The sequence below is a fragment of the Macrotis lagotis genome, chromosome 5, assembly GCF_037893015.1.
Source record: "Macrotis lagotis isolate mMagLag1 chromosome 5, bilby.v1.9.chrom.fasta, whole genome shotgun sequence".
Classification (NCBI taxonomy): domain Eukaryota; kingdom Metazoa; phylum Chordata; class Mammalia; order Peramelemorphia; family Peramelidae; genus Macrotis; species Macrotis lagotis.
The window spans coordinates 90,841,049-90,858,470 of NC_133662.1; the positions used below are offsets into that span (position 1 = coordinate 90,841,049).

Below are 17,422 nucleotides of genomic sequence, written 5' to 3' on the forward strand. Positions count from 1 at the left end.
GAGGTCGAAAGGGGAAAAATTTTAGCATATATTTCATTTCCTGTCAGAGGTCAAAGGATATGAAGATAGCTCCTCATAGACAATTTCAAACTTTTAATAACCATTTGAAAGAGTGATCTATGTAACTAATAACATAAGAAATGCCCATTAACCCTGATATTTTACCTCATACCCTAAAAATCAACAAAGATGATATAGTATAGGAATAGTCAATACTGGAATGATTTGGTGAAGATATGCATAATGCTGCATTGTTGCTATGAAAGCTATGAATCAATTTAATCATTTTGAAAAATCACTTTGGAATATTGTAAAAATAAGTCAGTAAAATTATTATTCCTTTTGACCCAGAAATTGTATTACTATGTTTATTCCCCAAGAAAACACTTATGAGAAAAGTATCCACAAAAATTGGGGAGTGACTAAGCAAACTATGGCACATTGATGTAGTAGAAGCTTAATATACTGTTAAATTAAAAAATGAGATAAATATGAAGAAATGTGAAAAGGTCTACATTAATTAATGTAGGCAAAGGAAGAGTCAAGAAAATCAGCTAAACCAGTAAAACCATACACAATCAAGATTTAATGTTGTAAAATTACAAAAAAAAACTATGACAGTTCAAAAGAAGAAATAAAAGAAAACATTCCTTCTCAATCTATCCCATTGGTGAAGTAGGGGGTCCAAAACATTGCACATTGTATATTTTTAAATTTATTATTTGTTCAAATTTTTTCCTTTCATGTTATTAAAGAGGAAAGGAGAAAGAAATTGAGGGAAAACTTATGAAGATATTAACAAAGATTAAGTTTTAAAAATTAATGTCAACATTTTCAATTAAAATTATTAAATCATATTAGAGGAAGAGGGAAGGATCAAAGAAGAGGAGAGAAAGAGAGACAGGGAGGTGTCAAATTTATTGCCAATATTATGAAACTGTTACTAGAAAGAAGGTATTATCCCCAAAAGAAATAATTAAATTACTTGAAAAACTGCTGAGGTTAAGGATTAACACTATTTTAAAATGATATGAAAATTAAAAGGATACTAGCAACCTTTGAAAAGACAAGTCCAACCCTATTCTCATACTACCAATGATTTCCTTGGTTGTAGATTATTTTAAGAGCATCCTCTGTCATCTATTTTGTAGTTCTTGAAAATAACAGTTAAAGAATAATTTAGGTAGCAACTATTCTCAATTATTTTCTCTGGTCATACCAGCTGAAAAAAGTTTTCTTTATGTATTTTGAAGAGGTATTTTTGTAGTTGTTAAAATAAAGAGACTCAAATGAGTTAATATGATAGCTGCCCAATACTCCACCTTCATTATTAAGGTCTTTTCTTTCCAACACCCTTCCAAACAGTACTTAACATAGGAAAGGAATTAAGGGAAAATGGATGCATTATCACATAGCTGAGTAGTTTTGATCTCCTTTAACAGCCCATCTGCATATATTTCTGCTATATAGTCTATTGACCTAATCCAGACCTTAGGTTAACCTTCAGGTAGAAAGATAGAAAAGACCATTAAGCTCGCATGGCTGGTTTAAAGCAGACATAGAAGTCAAGTTTATAAAACTGAGTGAATGAGAAACACCCTGATGTGTTAAACAAAGCCAGTACTCTCTCTTAAACATACTGTGTTTTGTATTTTAAAATACTTTACTTCATTGTTCTACAGTACATTGCACAGGCAATAACCATGTCTGATGCTCTGAAGGTTCCTAGAAAATTTTAATTGACAGTTATCTATTGAGTCTACACCAGTGACTCTTAAAGATCACAAAATGGAGTCCCCAGACTAGCAAGACAGCAGAGTTAAATTTAAAATTATCTTAAGAATCAGGAATAGGTCTGGCAGGTGAGGTCCCAGTGGATTTTCAAATATCAAATAAAGCAGTAGGAAGCCATTTTGTCATCTCTTTTGCTCCAGATGATACAAGACACATGTGGGAAAGGATGATAATCATTTTGATAGCTATCGAACTCATATAAATTTTGGAACTTTTGATATCTTAAGCATTAACTGGAAAGTTGAACTAATTTTGACTTTCTTAGGCTGCATTTTAATGGAACTCCCCTAAACTAGGTCACATAATCCTTTCCTTATCTGTATGCTCAGATTCAATAAAAATAATGACAATATATGAAATTTGGGAAAGCACAAGAGCATAATTGTAACATTTACAATATTCACTACATTAATTTGCCCAACTTGGAAAGTCATGAAAACATGGCCTTTTACATCATTTGAAAAAAATTTGATTTCCCATTAAATACTTGGGTTTAAGTCAGATTTTTCACTGAAGTGTATAGCATGAACTATCTGGAATTTTATCCTAAGGATGAGTAGTATTACATTGCTCTGTAGTTTCACTTTTAACATAATATTTGTTACTTCATCAGAAACTATAAAATTATAGACAGTGCTCTGTCTAAAGCTAAGAGAAGACTATATTTAATCCTAACTACTTTCTGACAGTGAGCAAGAGATATAGGATTTACCATCTTATTATATCACTAGCTTATTTATTATAAATAAATATGACTTTTATTCTATATATATATATATGTGTGTGTGTGTGTGTGTGTGTGTGTTTCTCTAATAGAATTCTAGATCCTTGAGAGTTATATAGCATGTTCAGCATGTGAGATATTTTCATGGAAACTTGGGAGTTTCATATGACTGAGAGATTATGACAGTGCACACTCAGCACTCTGTTCCCTTTCATAGTTTTTATGATACATAATAGTTTATATGTGCTCAAAATAAATGGATTTGAAGAGTATATGAATTAATTTTCATCAGACTAACCCTCACAAAATGAACAAATGACTTTAAAAAAATAACTGGTTAGAATTATCATTAAGAGAGCCAAGATGGCAGAGTAGAGGACTGAAAAACTCTCACTCAACACTTCATTCCAAACAACTTTAATATAATTCCCTGTACTGAATTCTGGAGTAGCAGAGACAATAAAAGCTGAAATTAAGATACTCTTCAGTCCACAGCATGGTAAAAATGACAATTAACAAAGGGAGAAAGGGAAGCTAGGTGACCCAATAGATAGAACACTGGCCCTGGAGTCAGGAGGACCTGAATTCAAATCCAACTTCAGAACTTTATAATTACCTAACTGTATGACCTTGGGCAAATCACTTAGCCCCAGTACCTCAAATAAAATTTTTTTAAAAGAGGGATAAACACAGAAACTACATGTTGCTAAAAGTCATCCTAGACAGTGAAGTAGGCATATATGGACCAATATTCAATTTCTTAAAGGAAAATTAAATGAACCTCATAAGGAAGTAGTAAAACTTTTTTTTATAGGTAAGGTACGTCAACTTTCTCCTCTCAGAGCTAGATAAACCTTAATAAAATAAGAAAGACAACAAGGATATGAATAGAACCTTAGGAAAATTTGGAGAAAACTGAATGGGAATACAAAGGAGTATATCTTTTTCTCAACTGTACATTGCTCCTTCATAAAAACTGACCATGCATAATTTCCTCACACATAAATACATGAAAGACATATTAAATGCATCCTTTAAGACTAGAAAGCAATATAAATTATATTAATAAAGGATCATTATAGCAAAAAAAATCAAAGACTAATAGGAAACTAATAATGTAATTTTAAAGAATGAATAAGTCAAAGAACAATCATAAAACCAGGTAATAATTTCATTAAAGAGAATATCAGCAGTGAAAAAATATTCCAACATTTGTGGGATATAGCCAAAATAATACTTAGAGGAAAATTTTTAACTCTAAATGCAAACATAAATAAAAGAGAGAAAACAGCAGATCAGTGAATTAGACTTGTGGCAACAACAACCAAAAAGAACAGTAAAGAACAAATTAAAAATCCCTAATTAAAACTAAATTAGAAATTCTGAAATTCAAAGGAGAGTTTCATGACACTGAAAGTGAGAAAATCAGCTAAAAAATAAAACTAGGGATGGTTTTATGGGATAAAATGAAATAGATAAATCATTGGTTAATTTGATTTAAAAAAGAAAGGAAATCAAATTACCCTTATCAAAAATGATGAGTGAATTTGCCATCAATGCAAATGAAATTAAAGCAATTATTGAGAAGTATTTTGCCCAATTATATGCCAATAAATCTGAAAATCTAAGAGAATATTTTCTAAAATATAAATTGACCAAATTAATAAAAGAAATAGAATACTTTAATAACTCTATATAAGAAAAAGAACTTGAATGAACCATCAATGAACTCCCTAAGAGGTAATAATCTAGACCAGATGGAATCACAATTGAATTATATCAAGAATTCATAGAACAATTAATTCTGATATGACAGAAAAATAAGCAAAGAATGAATTCTACCTACTTCTTTTTTGTGACAAAAAATATGGTACTGATCTATAAACCTAGAAGAGCAAAAAGAGAGAAAGAAAATTTTAAACTGATTTCCCTAAGGAATATCAATGCAAAAACTTTAAATGAAAAAGTAGTAAGACATTTCAGCAATATATCACAACAATCATACACTATGAACATATGAGATTTATACCAGGCTAGCTCAGTAGTAGGAAAAAGTAATAGCATCATAAAAATCATACAATTATCTCAAAAGATGCATTAAAAACTTTTGACAAAATATAGAACTATTTCCTATAAAAACATAAGAAAACATTGAAATACATGACAAGCATCATTTATTTTAAATCCATGAGCAATCAAGCATTATCTGCAATGAGAAAAAGCTGGAAGTCTTCCCAATAAAATCAGGGGTGAAGCAAGGATATCCATCTTTACCTTTGGGTCTAGAATGCAGCAATAAGAGAAGAGAAAGAATAAGGAGAAATTAAAATAGGTAATGAGGAAACAAAACTATCATTCTGTCCTTAGATATTTGGAATCTGAGAGAATCGACTAAAAAATCCAGTTGCAAAAATTAACAATTTTAGCAAATATGCCAGATATGAAATAAATCCACATAAATCATAAGTATTTTTTTTATATTACTCACAAAGTCTTGCAGTAAGAGATAGAAAGAGAAATTCCTTTCTGTAGACAATACAAATTATTGGGAAACTACCTGCCATGTCAAATGCAGGAAGTATATGTATACAATTACAAGACATTTTTCATAAAATAAATTAAGATCCAATCAACTGGAAAAATATTTATTGCTCTTGGGAAAGTTGAGCCAATAAAATAAAAATGACAGTTATATCTGAATTAATTTACTTCTGTAGTGCCATATCAAATTACCAAAAACTATCTTAAAACGCTAGGAAAAAATTAATAACCAATTGCATTGGGGAGAACAAAAGATCAAGATCACTAAGGGAATCAATGAACAACAATGTAAAGGAAGGTGCTTTCACCATATCAGATCCCAAAATGTATTACAAAGTAGTAATCAACAAATCACTATTGTACTGGCTAAGAAATGTAGACCAGTATAATAGATTAGGTACACAATGCATAGAAGTAAATGACCACAGTAAAGATTCAAAGTTTTGGGACGACTACTCATTATTTGACAAAAAAAAATTTGGGAAAACTGGAAAGCAATTTCACAGAAACTAGGTAGGTCAAGCTAGGTACATGATTTATACATAAAGAAGATATAAGCAAATTATAAGATCATAGAATAATTTATTTGTCATATCTACTGATAAGGAATGCATTTAAAACCAAAAAAGAGATAAAAATATTGTAGGATGTAAAATAGATAAATTTTTTACATTAAATTTTTAAAAAGTTTTATAAAACCAATGTGGCCAATATTAAAAAGACATCAGAAAACGGAGCAGTGAGTCATTTTGCATTATATCTCTGATAAAATTCTGTTTCTCAAATATGTAGAGAATGGAATCAAATTTATAAAAATACAATTTATTCCCCAAATGATATATGGTAAATAGACATAAACAGGCAGCTTTCAGATGAAGAAATCAAAGCAATCTTTAGTCATATAAAAAAAACCTCTAAATAACTCGATTAGAGAAATGAAAATTAAAACAATTCTGAGCCGCCACTCCATACCTATTAGATTGATTATTATGACAGAAAAGGAAAATGACAAATGTTGACATTTGTGGGATGTGGGAAAATTGGGACACTAATGCACTGGGTTTATTTTTATTCTTGCTGTTGTTGTTTATTTAGTATTTTTCCACATGTACATATAAAAACAATTCTTAACATTCATTTTTAAAACTCTGAGTTACAAATTTTGTTCCTTCCTTCACCCCTTACCCTTTCACCCAACTGAAAATACAAACAATTCAATATACATTATATATGTTTGATCATGCAAAACATTTCCATTCCCATAAAAATAAATAAAGAAAAAAATTCTTCAATCTCCTTTCAGCTCATTCTCTGGGGATGATAACATTTTTCATCATTAGACTTTCAGAGTTGTCTTGGATTTTTGAATTGCTAAGAATAGTTAAATCATTCACAACTCATGTTCTTACATTATTGTTGTTACTTTGCATACAGTACATTTCACTGTGTATCAGATGCTCATGTAAGTTTTTCCAGGTAAATAAGCATTTTGCTTATCATTTCTTATAGCATAGTAATAGTCCATCATAATCACATACCACACAGTCTGTTCAGCCATTCCCCAATTGATGGGTATCCACTCAATTTCTAGTTCTTTGCTACAGAAAAGAATTGCTATAAATATTTTTGTACATATAGGTCCATTTTCTTTTTGTAAATCTATTTTGGGATATAGACTTCATAGTGGCCTAGGTCAAAGGTTAGACAAGGTTTTATAGTTATTTGGACAAAGTTCCAAATTGTTCTACAGAATGGTTGAATCAGTTCCCAATTCATTCAACAATGCATTAATGTCTCAATTCTCCCACATTCCTTCCAACATCCTTGTCAATTTCTTTTTCTCTCTTATTAGCAAATCTAACATGTATCATAATGTTTTAATTTGAATTTTTCCAATCGGTGGTGTTACAACATTTTTTTATATGGTTGTGGATAGCTTTGTTTATTTCATCTGAAAACTTGATATCTTTTGATCATGTATCAATTGAGCACCAGCCTTGGAGTCAGGAGTACCTGGGTTCTAATCCAGTCTCAGACACTTAATAATTACTTAGCTGTGTGGCCTTGGGCAAACCACTTAACCCCATTGCCTTGCAAAAAAAAAAAAATTTGAAAAAAAATTTTGAAAGGCCCGGTGGTGCAGTGGATAAAGCACCGGCCCTGGAGTCAGGAGTACCTGGGTTCAAGTCCGATTTCAGACACTTAATAATTACCTAGCTGTGTGGCCTTGGGCAAGCCACTTAATCCCATTTGTCTTGCAAAAATTTAAAAAAAAAGCATGCAAATTTATTTCAATTCTCTATGTTTGAGGAACGATGCTTTTATAAGAGAAATTTGTTTCAAATTTTTTCAGTTAAGTATTGCTAACAGTATTTCCCTTCATTCTATTCCTCCCTGTTTACTGTATTCTCTCTCTTCTTTTATCTTGTCCTTCCTCAAATGTGTTTTGCCTCTGATTACCCCTTTCTTCAATCTACTCCCTCTTCTATAACTCCTCCTTCTCTTATTGCTTTTACTTTCTGTTTTCCTGTAAGATTAGGTTTCTATACCCAACTGTGTGTATGTTATTCTCTCTTTGAGGCAATTACTCTCTGATGAGAGTAAGGTTCACTCCTTCCACCTCACTTCTTCCCTTTTACTTGCCTCTTTTATGTGAGATACCTTTTTCCACTTACTCTCCCTTTCTCTTTCTCTTAGTACATTCCTCTTTGATCCCTTAATTTTTTTTAGATATTATCCCTTCATAGTCTACTATCTCCTATTCCCCTTCAAAATATATGTACTTTCTAACTGTACTAACAATGAGTTCTTATGAGTTACCAGTATTATCTTCCCATGTAGTAATATAAACAGTTTAACTTATTATATCCCTTAATATTTCCCTTTCCTGTTTATCTTTTTATGCTACTCGAGTCTTGTATTTGAAAAATAAATTTTTTGTTCAGTTCTGGTCTTTTCATCAGGAAAGTTTGAAAGTCCCATATTTTATTGAATGTCCATCTTTTCCCTGAAAGATTTTGCTCAATTGTGTTAGGTAGTTGATTCTTGGATTAGAATTATTTTCAGTATGAGAATTTAGGATTAAGGGAAAGAGGTATAGAAGAGAAAATTTCTATAAGGTTCATCAGATTCTGGATTGTGTGTGTGTGTGTGTGTGTGTGTGTGTGTTTGTGTGTGTGTGTTTTGGTTTGTTTTCTTTTTCTTCCTCTGGTTGGGGATAACATAGTCTACAGTTTTAATACAATTGTCCTAGCTCTCTGAATTGCTGAGAAGAGTTGCTTCCATCAAGTTTGTTTATCTCACAATGTTGTTGATGTGTACATTGGTCTTTTGGATCTACTCCCTTCTCTAAGCATCAGATCCCTGAAGTCATTCCAGGCTTCTCTAGAGTATGACCATTTATGGTTTCTTATAGAACAATAGCATTCCATTAGTATTCATGGACCATTACTTGTTTAGCCATTCCCCAGTTGATGGGCAACCCCTCAATTTCCAATTCTTTACCATGACAAAAAGGGCTGCCATGAATATTTAAGAACACATAGGACTTTTCCCTTTTTAAAAATAATTTTTTCTGAATATAGACCTAGAATTGGAATTGCTGGGTATAAAGTTTTATTGCTCTTTGGGCATTGCTCTCCAGAAAGGTTGGATCCATTCACAATTCCACCATTAATGCATCAATGCCTCAATCCTCCCACAACTTCTCCAACGTTGATCATTTTCCCTTTTTTTTTCCATCTTGTTCAATCAGATAGGTGTGAGATACCTTACTGTTGTTTTAATATTCACTTATCTAATCAGTAATGATTTGGAGCATTTTTTCCATATGAGTATGTATAACTTCAATTTCTTCATGTGAAAGCTGTTCTTATCCTTTAACCATTTATCAGTTGGGGAATGACTTATGATTTTATACATTTTAGAAATGAGACCTTTATTAGAACTCCTAGTTGTGAAGATTGTTTCCCAGCTTTCTGCCCCCCCCCCTTATTTTGCAAGGCAAATGGGGTTAAGTGGCTTGCCCAAGGCTACACAATAATAAGTGTCTGAGGTCAGATTTGAACTCAGGTACTCCTGACTCCAGGGCCATGTTCTATAGCTTTCTGCCCTCTTTCTAATTTTGGCACCATTGATTTTATTAGTGCAAAACCTTTTTAATTTAATATAGTCAAAATCATTCATTTTACAGTTTATAATGTTCTCTAATTCTTATTTGGTCATAAATTTATCCCCTTTCAATAGATCTGATAGAGTATTTAATTTATTTATCTACCTATCTTTATGTCTAAATCCTCTACCTATTTTAACCTTATTTTGATTTGGGAAACTCACAGGTTCTTTCCAATCTTATATATTTTGTCCTTATGGTTTGATCAGTGACAGAATATGAAAATAGTCACTTCCTCTCTATGGATAGCATACCTCTCAATCCTGGGCCAATGTAAAACACTTTAGTAATTAAAATATTTTATGGTATAATATTGCAAAATTTTAGGAGGAAAAGAGATACCATCTAGTCCAAGACTCTTTCTTTTTCTCATTTGAGGAAACTAAGCCCAAAGAAGATAGACTTAAATATAAGACATCTAAAAGATTGGTGTAGGTGACTCCCAAGGGCAGTTGCCCATCATGTACTATTTCAAGAATACTTTTAGAACTAAGAATGTAACATAATTGAATTCGTAAAAAAACAAACAAACACTGTTTCTTTTTGTATGGGTTCTAATAATGGAGCTCAAAATAATTGCACTGCAAACCCAAGATTAGAAGTTTTAAGATTCTGAGATTTCTTTCTGCTTTCCCAAAATCCAATTCTACTTGATGGTAGAGAAGGGGAAATTACCACTATTAACTACTACAAAAATAGGTTCTGTTTACCAACAAAGAACAATGAGAGAATTTCATAATTCATAATAGCATCCAGTTAATTCAATGAGAAAATTTTCTTCTATTTTCTATTGACCTGTAAGCCAAGTTAAAATTTAAAAAAATTAAAGGTATATAAGATAGTTCACTTTTCAACTGTGATGTTAACATTCAATCTAATGAAGCTTTATTAGCTCTCCAATTTCTTACAAGATTCAAAGAAGATATATTTAGGGTTGAATAATTCTTTCCCCTTGATAATCACATGCATATTTTCAATTAACAGTATTAATAACTAGAAGTTGCATATATAAGATGTCAGTACAATGAAATTTTTAAAAAATTAGGCAAACAAAATTTAAAGATCCATTTTATATCATATAATTTAGAATGAGGATTATCACTAGAAGCCAGTTTACACTCCACTCATTTACTGAAACCCATTCATTTTACTAATGAAATAACTGAAGCCCACAGAGATGAGGAAAAGCATTAAACACAAGGTTAAATAAATGATACTGGCCTTCCTTCAGACTAATTTAACAAACATAATGAATGATAGAATCAAGGTTATTGAAAGACTAGAGAATTGGATTGAATAGAAGATAAAATTTATTATGGAAAATGTATATTTTTTACATGAAATTAGAAAAAACATCACCTTTACAGACTCTGGATTGTGAGGTGTAATTAGACAACAGTTGCTATTTAAAATAAAGATAAAGGAAAGAAAAGAAATATCTAAGACTTTTAATGGACTCAAGTTCAATATGGATGACAAATGTGTTTCAGGAATCAAAAACTTATACTACATTGAGAGGTATGACTTCTGGGAATATGGAGGTAACAGTTGTACTGTTTACTGCCCTCATCAGACCTCATCTGGATATTATGTTAAGTTCAGAGAATCAACTGGAAATACTGAGAATAGGATACTAATGAGACTTGAATCTATAGTATATGAAGATCCAGTGAAAGATCTGGTGTTGTGTAACCTAGGGCAGAGAAGATTCAGGAAGTGTGTGATAGCTCTCATCACATAGAATCACCATTTTATTGAGGAGGGATTGTATTGAGGAGGAATTTTGTCTCAGAAAATAAGATTTAGAGTTAGGTTGAATGCCTAGAAGTGAAATGGGCTGCCTGATAAGGTACCGAGTTTCTTTTCCATCATACACTGTATGATGACTCATCAAGTATGACATTAGAAATGATTCTTTTTGTGAATAGATAAAATACATTAATAGCCTCTAAAGTCTTCCATCTCAGAAATTCTGTTTCTGATTTGGTCCTGAGACTTCAGAACCAATATTTTCCTCAAATGATAATGTTATTATTTTCTCATTGATTGTTTTAAGTTGTGTTATTTTATTATGCCACCTAAAGGAACCAAAAGTCAAATGAAGTAACATCGATAACGAAAGAGGTGAAAAATTAGTACATAATATGCTTTTTTTTATATATTCTTATATCATTGTCACTTTTTTCACTTTCTCCATCTGATTTTCCACAGAAAAATATCTAATGAACTTTGTGAAACTAAGAGGTTTGTGATTTTTTTCCCAATTTCTAAAGGTTAATAACTTTTACAAATGAATATTTTTAAAAACTTGTACTAATAAGAAAGACACATGACTTAGAGATTTACTAATTGTTCTTCCATACTGTTAGTTTTATCCAAATTTTGGTTTTATAAGCAAACATTACAAAGGCTATCTAGACACTAAAAACCTGTCAATTGTGCCTTGTTGTTTTGTTCATGGAAAATCTCCCTTCTGTCAGCTTCCTATGAACCAACACTAAAAACCAGATAGTGTTGATATGTTTTCAGAAGTTACACATCTCATCGATCAGATTTGAAGGCATAATAATTTAATAATTTTGGAGTGGCTCAAAAATAGATGTTACTGAAGATTACCAATAGGCAGGATCATTAATAAGATGAAGGAAATAATTAATTATATGCAAAATGAGATGTGTGAGTATGAGGTTTAATATGAAAAAACTGCTCAGAAGAGAGCATAAGAAATCAGCGAGACTCCAAGGTACATTTAATTGGAATGAGGAAATGATGGGGCATAGGTCAAATGAAGGAGAAAGGGTTCAAAGTCATCTTAACTTTTACAACAGCTCTATTAAAACATTCTATGCTATGAAAAGACTTATTCCTTTTTAATCTCTGATGCTAACAAAATATAAGTGAATATTGATTGAAAATATAGATTCACAAATATTTCAAAATTTAATAATCTGTCACTCAGGATGAAATCTTTCTGTCATAATAGTATAAATAGAAAACCTTATTTTTAGCTCAAAAATTATCTATCTATATAAACACTCCTGCTCCAAAGTGGGGTGGGGTAAGGATCTATATTTTTGAATTTCAAATTTGCAATAGGATCAAATGCTATAGAAAATTTCAAACTGAGAAATTCACCTTAATGCAGAAATCTCCTAACCCAAATGCAGCTGAAATGAAGGCCATGTCATGAAGAAAATGTAATCCCCCTCTGACAGTGAATGACTGGTACTTCAAAACTACCACAGAGGCAGAGCCATTAGAGAGATGGATGAACAAATCAGTAAGTATGGGCACACATATCTGTTAATGGGAAGGTCACAAAGCAAACATTGACAGTCAAAAACACTAATATATCCTCCCACTCTCATGAATTCTCAATAGTGACTTTTGACAGGAGCAATCTGGTTCCCATATGTCTCTTGCTAAATCTCAGGGACAAGTTCAGTTCAAAACAAGACATTTCAAGTTTTTTTGTTTGTTTGTTTTTGGCCTCATCTTGAAGGCACTAAGACAAGAGAAAGGAAATTTTTGGCTTCCATTCTATATCCTTCACTGGAAAAAATTACTCTTCATAAGTAGTCATGTCAGTAGAGCAATTTGAGTTCTCTATACCTAACTGTATGGTATGCAGAGAATACTATTCTAAGAATCAGCTAAGCTTGAATGTACTCTCAGTTCTGTGAAAACCTCTGTGACTTGAACTAAATCACTATGCATTTATGAATCTCAATTTCCTCAGTTGTTATAATCAGGAAGCTAGGCTAGAGGATCTCTAAATTTCCTTCCAGCTTTAAAAGTTGAAAAATGGCATACAATTTCTTGCCAGACATAATATTCTCCATTTGATTGTGATGCTTGAATTCAAATCTTTGCTAAGATTTTTCTAATTATTGTGACAGTCACAGAACTAAATTTGGAATTGATCACAGTGATTATAAAACAGGGACTCCACTCATTTAAATTTCCATAGGGAATGAAAGGAATAGTAAGTGAAATTGAGGATAAATTACTAAATTAACTGAAATTAGTGGCATATCCAATGGAGAATCTATAGAGGACACGAAAAAAAGGTTGCACAAGATAAGTATGAATGGGTTGTGGTATTTATTGTTGGAGGGAACATCCACCTTAATGAAATCATAGGTCTCTTTGAATATAATTGGTATATTTGAATATAATTAAGATATTATGCTTCAATATAAAACTAGAATGATAATATCAACAACTCAAGGATTGCATAAAGCAATCATTTTGCTTACCATGAAGTCTTTTATATAGTAACTGTTACATATATTTTATTATGAGATGTAGTAAAGATTAGAGATTTTCATGTTCTCTATGGAGTCAGAATAACTATATTTGTTTTTATAGAGAGAGGGAAGGGAAGGGTAAAGAAGGAAAGACAAGATAAGATAAGGAAGGCAAGGCAATATAATAAGTATCCTTTATAAGAGGGAATATGAAGAAAATTGGGAACCAGAAAAACATTAAGTATAGATAAGGAACTGTTAGAGAAATATTCCAGACAGAAGAGTTAAATATATTTGAGATTAAAGTATAGCAATAATTTAAGAGTCTAAAGGAAGAAAATTTAGCAGTAGGTAGCTGAATAGTGACAATAGTCATGTGACAGAAGGTTAAGAAGATATGTAATAATAGCTAACTTCATGTAAAGATATATTATCTTTTCTGATTCCCCATAGCAATTATGAATAGTGGATGCTATTATCATTCTGATATTACAGATGAGAAAAATTATTCTAAGATCATTCTGAGATTCTGAGATATTTTTAAGTGACCGAGTCAATGGAAATTAGAAAAATCTTAGCAAAGTTTTGAATTCAAGTCTTCTTGACTCTCTCTCTCTCTCTCTCTATCTATCTAATTCACCATACCAACTAACTGCCTTTATAATAAATAGCATTTATATGATGCTTTGAGATTTGCAAAACACTTTATACATTATTTCTTTTGAGATAAAGAACCCATAAAAGGTATTGAGTCAGGGAATTATATGTCTTTTTCAAAGTGAAGTTTTATAGAATAGAGTTCTGTTGAATCTTTTATTTAATAATAGATAATACTGACCATGAAATTGTAAGAGAAAGATTATTTACTGACTACATTTTGTTATTTTCTATTTTTTAATGTACCTTCTTGAGATTTTTAAGACATTCTATTCCAATTATTATTCCCTCTAATCAGAGTTATAATGTTAACACTTAATCATGCCAATGTTATATGATAAATATCTCCTCTCTGAGTTTATGTAGTAGGTAACTGCTACTAAAATATATTTACCACAGGGCAAAAATTATAGAGGTAAAAAAAAACCTAGGTTTGATTATTATGCCCATGTATAGTTTCAGAACCCAGAGAAAACCTAAATTCCCATTAGAATTCTAACAAGCCCTCTTATAAACAAAATTAAATCAGTGACAGAGAAATATTTTTTGTATGTTTCAATACATTACATTCCTCTTTAGCCATAAAAATTAAAGAGAAGGAATGTTCAAAATCCCATACTTCCTTCAATGTCATAAAGGTTGAACTGAGTTATAATCAGAGTTATAAACTCATAAAAAAAACTTTATAGGTAAACTAAGTCAGACTTCAAATTAAACAACATTCAGAGGATTAACCAAAAGGCTGATTAAAGTAGATTTACATATCACCAAGGAATCAAGGACAGGTGAGAGTCTTCTGGTTTCTTAGCTTTTATATCTTTAAGTAAAATTTCACATCCTGTAGGTCAGGTTTTTAGTTAGTTTGACAACCTCTCACCTAGGGGGAACTAGCCCTGATCTTCCTTTATCATTATTATTTCATCAGTCCAATCTTGGACAGCTGAAGTTAATTGATCAAGACTCAAAAATTCTCATTACATCAAGTCTTTATTCTGAACATGCTTTTTTTTTTGGGGGGGGGGTTTGTTTTGTTTTTGTTATTGTCAAAAACTTCCAAGTAGGGGGCAGCTTTTAAACTTAATTTTTATTGTAGAATACACATTCAGTATAGTATAAAGTTACTAGTCAACTGTGGTGATTGTGTTCATATATGTGTGTATTTGGTTTTGTTTTGTAGCAGTACATTTTGTGATGTTTTTGTTATAGTTTTAATTCAGCATTAGCAAGAAGGTTGAAATGGGAAGGGGCAGACAGAGAGCTCATTTCTCAAAATATGATAGAATCAAAGTGAAATATATAAAGAATATATTATCAAATTCTTTACTTGGGTAAAACCTCTAAAAGAAATGCACAACATGCCCAAAGACAAGAGATGATAATTTAGCTAGAGAATTTTAAGGATAAAAAATAACCTTCACACAGTCACAAAATTACATTCCTTTGCTTACTTTACCTGGCTTTTTTAGTCTTAGGAACTTAGAATCAGAGGAGAGAATTCTATTTTGATTGATGGTCATGGTCAAGTCTAACACTGGTATTAGAGTGATGAAGACTGAATTCAAAGTTTTTCTGTTAAATCTCCTATCACTACCCTATTGAATTTTAGGATTATCTAGTATATGTAATTTTAAGCTTGAAGTAAAGGTAACTAGGTGACTGCAATAGATATAGTACTATACCTGGAGCTAGGAAGACTTCATTTAAAACTTGGTCTCTGTGTGATGGTAGTGATGCTATTTCTTATTCAGTAGGTAACAATTTCAGTCTGTTTAATTTCCTTCATTGCTAAAATCAGGATAATATAGTTCCTACCTCCCAGGATTATTGTAAGGATAAAATATGGTAATATTTGTAAAGTGCTTTGCAAATCTCCAAGTAATATATAAAATTCTAGCTATTATTATTCAATACTTCCTCATGAAACATGTTGAAGCTGAGGACAGGATAACTATCTCCGCATTATTTTATTCTCTCAATAATAAACTGGGTGACTGAAGAGATTAAAATTCCATAAATTTAGTTGACATTATTAGATTAAATAAAGAACTTTATGAATACGAAAATCACTTAAAATAACTTTCATATATCTAGAAACTGTTCTGAAACTGGAGTCCATTAAGGATTACTGAAAATTATGTCATTGTTTATACATATTCATATGGATGATCATCCAGTTAATCTAATTATAATAGTTTACTGCAGTTTATGATATACTATACATATATATATATATATATATATATATATATATATATATATAGTTTGATGATCAGCTAATTATATTAGAAATTGTGGAACTGGTTGATATAGACAGAGCCTTTTAGGTCCAGAAAAATACAATTATTTTTTGGCTATGGAATGTAGGGAAAAATTCAGTCAATTTGGGACATTTTCATTAATCCCCTTTGATTTGAATAGAAAATTATTGGCATCATGAGAGCAGAATGAAATAGAAAAATATCTTTTCATGTTAAGTCAAATAGATGTTTTAGACTGAGAGATCCTTGAGCAGCAGTAGAAGAAAATAACTTGAAAAGACAAAATTAAATATTCATAGACAATTCTACATGGTTGGATGGATGACCTGGCTAGACTACATCTCAATAGAGATGAAATATTTTAAGATTATGAGATTTTCAGAACTGAGATCACAGGAACTTCATGAAGAGGTAGTTTCTTAGATTCAGACCAACAAATGGCAACAGAAATCAGCAGGAGCTGAGATACCCAGCAAAAAACCCAGAGCTACCCAGCAAAAAACTTAATTTTTTTTGTTTCAATTTATTGTATCCTCTGATTGAACTAATAAAAGCAAATATATTAATGAATATTCAAAAGTTGAGGTTGTGAGTGAATTTCCTACTTGAAATAGTTTCATGAAGAGACCCAAAGGTATTACACTCTTATTAACTGTGTGACTCTTGTCAATTCCCTCAAACACTCTATTTCCGTGTATTTTAAATGAAAATGTTTTTTAAATGTGAACGAGAGGAGCAATTATTTTTCAACTAACATATGCATAGTATCATATGCAAACTCTTCATAAAATCAGAGATTGTAAATCATCTATGATTTAGTAGATAAATCTAAGAAAGTCAGTTGAGATAGGTGATAAATAAGTGATTTGACCTGTCATAAATAAGTAACAGTAAATAACATAAGTAAATAATAGAAGTGGTATTTGAATTCAAGTCATCCTGGCTACAATTCAGCACCCTACGTACTATTGTAGGATACATACATACCTAGCCTGAACTGATCTCTAACTTGTGGAACCAAGCAAAG

The 17,422-nt window shown here is 31.2% G+C and overlaps 1 long non-coding RNA gene across 1 annotated transcript in view; it reads right to left on the reverse strand.

The window, feature by feature from the left end:
* Nucleotides 1-4,712: 4,712 nt before the first annotated feature.
* LOC141489799 (uncharacterized) overlaps nt 4,713-17,422 on the reverse strand; it is a 113,683-nt gene continuing 100,973 nt past the window's right edge. The window contains exon 4 of the long non-coding RNA XR_012468995.1: nt 4,713-4,800. This is a non-coding gene — a long non-coding RNA (uncharacterized LOC141489799). The remainder of the gene's footprint in view (nt 4,801-17,422) is intronic.